Source organism: Etheostoma spectabile, chromosome 17, assembly GCF_008692095.1.
Source record: "Etheostoma spectabile isolate EspeVRDwgs_2016 chromosome 17, UIUC_Espe_1.0, whole genome shotgun sequence".
Classification (NCBI taxonomy): domain Eukaryota; kingdom Metazoa; phylum Chordata; class Actinopteri; order Perciformes; family Percidae; genus Etheostoma; species Etheostoma spectabile.
In genome coordinates, this window is record NC_045749.1 from 9,354,062 (window position 1) to 9,357,833 (window position 3,772).

Here is a 3,772-nt window from a genome sequence, read left to right on the forward strand (position 1 = left end):
GGGGGGGGTTGTTGTAACAGGAGTTAATCCAAAGCACCTACATTCTTTGCCTTACAAAAACAAAGTTGCAACACAACAAATCTATTTGCTGTAATTCTGCGGCATTTTATATTATTCCTTAGCCATGAGCCATACATAAAGATGTAATTAATGGTATACATTTCTTATTTTGTTTAACCAAGGTGGTGTTCAACATATGACTCTGGGGGTGCACCTGCCTACCTAGCTACCTCAGCTACCCCTAGCTATCTTACTTCATGTCACTGTTGCTGAAACCTGATCCATTCTGCAGAGGATCCTTGTTTATTAATGCATGAAAACAGATGTAAGGTGAGGGAGTCTCCATTTCCATCCAAATCTAATCTCAGAGCTAACCACTGCGAGGGGTAGGTAGTAAAACATATTTTAGACTGAAAAGAAAGTAATGTTAATACCATTTCAGCATATTGAGAAAAGTTCCAGAATATCTTACAGAAGTCCTGTGGAAACTGTGCAGGCTTGTCTGTCATCGACACTAATATTTTGTTTAATCACTGTTATGTAATTAGATTAAGAAAAGATCAGAGGGGGATGAGAGTATTTTGCTGTTTTCACAAGATGACAGGAAAAGCTGATGACAGTAGCTCCAAAACCAATTGCGCAGAAGACTGAGAATTTTTTTCTTCTTTTGGTAAGGTCAGAGGAACATTAGTCAGCTTGATGTAAAAAGGTAATTAAAATGGGTAAGAGAGGAAGCGAGAGCAAGCCCTCACACAGATCTAAAACAGACTCAGAATCAAAGCTGAATCATTGTTGAAGCCCATTTTGATTCATTAGGGTTTTGCTATTATTAAGTCAATCAAATTGTACAGTTATTTTAAGTACATGTGTCATTCATCACCTAAAGGCACACAGTCTTTACTGTTATTTATTCTGAGCTTATACACTTCATATTTGTAATTTAAAAGCTTGTCGACAAACATCATTGCAGGGTCTCATTTTGAGACATGAAAGTAGCTGCTTACAATATTGAATACATGTTTAGAGCCAGACACAGAAACACACAAACGTAAAGGGCAACAGCCTATAGAGTATATCTGATCCTCTGGCTTCTTTCCCCAGCCTCATACATTCCTCTCATTAATTCTTCTAGCCCAGCTCTAAGGAGACTCTGGCTTTCAGTGCAGCAGATCACTCATCCCCATAAAGTCAACCTCAAACAGAGAGACAGGGACAGAGGTGTGTACTCTGGGTTTGCCAATCTAATCCTGACAGGAAAGTAAATCACAGAGTTCTGTTTGCCTCAAACTAAACAATGTTTGACTTTTAAATTCTAATGTTCCTCCATTTGCCATACTTTCCAGACTGTGCACACAATGCCAGATTCACTGTAACAGAGGGATTTAGGACTTAAGCCAGGGATTTTAGAACAAATATAATACCATCCCAGCAGAAGCTTATAAAGACCTTACATTGGATAAGACTTGACTGGTGAAAAATGTGAGTAAAACTTATAGAAACCTTGAGTAAATGAACCTTAGCGGAGGATGCAATTATGAAGTTCAGGGCTCTTTTAACTGGTAATAGATTTCAGAAAACTTTAGCCTGGTATTATTTTTCTTTTAAATCTTAGAAGTATGAGAGAATTGCATTAGGCAGCAAGTCAAAAGACAAACATAATGTACAACAGTGAGATTTGTGGCTAATCTGTCACACAAAACACTTGCCATTGTTTAATAAACACTACCCATCTCCCTGTCACTCAGCTCTCTCAGTCTCTGCACACACATTAATATTACAGCTACTCCAGCAAGAGAACCAGAAGTAGATTACAATGTGTGCACTTGTTGCTGCATGTTTTAACCATCTAAAATGTTTGCATGCTTTAACAAATGTTGGAATCAGAGGGTTCACATGCAACAAGCCCATTTGAAGATTTGCTATCAATCACCCCTTCATCAATCCTTACAGTCAGACACACACATATAACACAAACAAATTAGGCTTGCATGATCCTGGATCCACACTCAGCCTTTTGAACCCATCTCCTGCCGTGCAGCAGAGACAGCGGTGGCGGCGGTGCTTCGCTAATGTCCCTTTTCATTCACACATGCAAAACGCAGCTAATGCCTTTGCCTTGGTCTGACGTGCATACATGAATAAAAATCACACGCCAACTCAAAGTGAATGCTGCACTGCAACAGAAATAAAAACAACTGTCTCCTACAGTGTGACACATCACGGATTCAAGGCATGATTTGAATGTTAAACACACTTTGACTTATGCATGAGTGTGGGGCAAGAGGCACTAACTGGAAATTAAATTACAACGCCAGTACAACTGCAAAGAATAATTCTGTTAAATGAATTGTAATGTACACTTAACAGACATCATGTACATGTCTGCCTTGTATGTGATTCCAGTGGGATTATTTGTCTCTGAAAGCATCTCCATAGGGACTAAATGGACTGTAAATGGAGGTTGATGGCAATGAAGCTAGTACTTATCTAAATGATAATTACATACTTGGTAAGTGTAATTTTGAATTAACAGTTTACAGTATTTTCCATTTTGCTAGTATACATGCACTACATAAACACAGCAGAAAAAGAATTTTCTTTAGAAATTCTCCAATGTTACAGAAAGATCCCTCTACTCATAATCCATCTCTGTTGGGCACATCCTCTCCGACCCATTTTTCATCCAATCTCTAGCCCAATCTGGAAAAGTTACAGGTCGTTAAAATACTTGGTATCATAGCTGAAGAGTTAATTTTGAAATTAGATTTTTTTCAAGAAACTCAATTTCAATAACTGCTAAGCTACATGCCAGCTCGAACAAAGGCAAATGACACTAGATGTGAGAAAAGGAAAACCGTACCAGAATTGTTTTACTTAGATGTGCAGAGAGACAGACACACTTTACTGAGAATAATAACATGATTGCAAATGCCGGTTATTACTAGAAAATAATTTCCTTCCAAAAACAACACTTTCTACTATTTTTCATCTTCTCTATTCCCTTCTTCTCCCCACAGTTCTCTATGCCCCTCCCTGCCTCTCCACAAAGCCTATAAAGGGGTCGTGGGTTTTGGTGTGGAGCCTGTAACAAGCCCGAGGGGGGTCAGACCCAGAGACTGCTACGATGACTTCATACCAGAACTGGATGCCAGAGCGTGGACGAGTGAGAGGGAGGGATGAAAGCAAAGAGGTGAATGCAGCACAGCCCTGAGTCTGTGCTCCCCCCCACAAGAGGAGATGACATCAGGACCCTCCCCTCCCTTTTCTTCCACAGCCTCCCTGGTTGTCCTCTCCATTTTAATATGAAGCGTAAAATAAGCTTGCAAGAATTTGACAATATGAATGAACTCACAGGCTACGTTTCATGGTATTTTAGCTTGACTGGCACATTATTTACCGTTCACTGTTTAAACATCTCCTCCTGTTGTACACATGACAAAACAAGAGGTATTATCAAGGATCAACATATTTACTTAACTGCCAACTATAACACTTGGACTCGCCATGACAATTTCCACTACCCCACCTTGTGGTGATGTGTCCAAGCAGAGATCTACAACTTGTAAATCTACATTCATGAACATGCTGTTACTGCGACCTAGTTCATGTCGCAGCGCCGTTCACACACCATCTCTGCCCAGATCAGTCAGTTAGCTCTGGCTAAACGGCAATGGCAGCGACTTTTACTGCTGCCCAAGCCAATGCATGCTGGGTACACAGATGGAGCGGACAGAAGGAGACACAGAGAGAAAGAGAGAATGAGCGAGAGAAA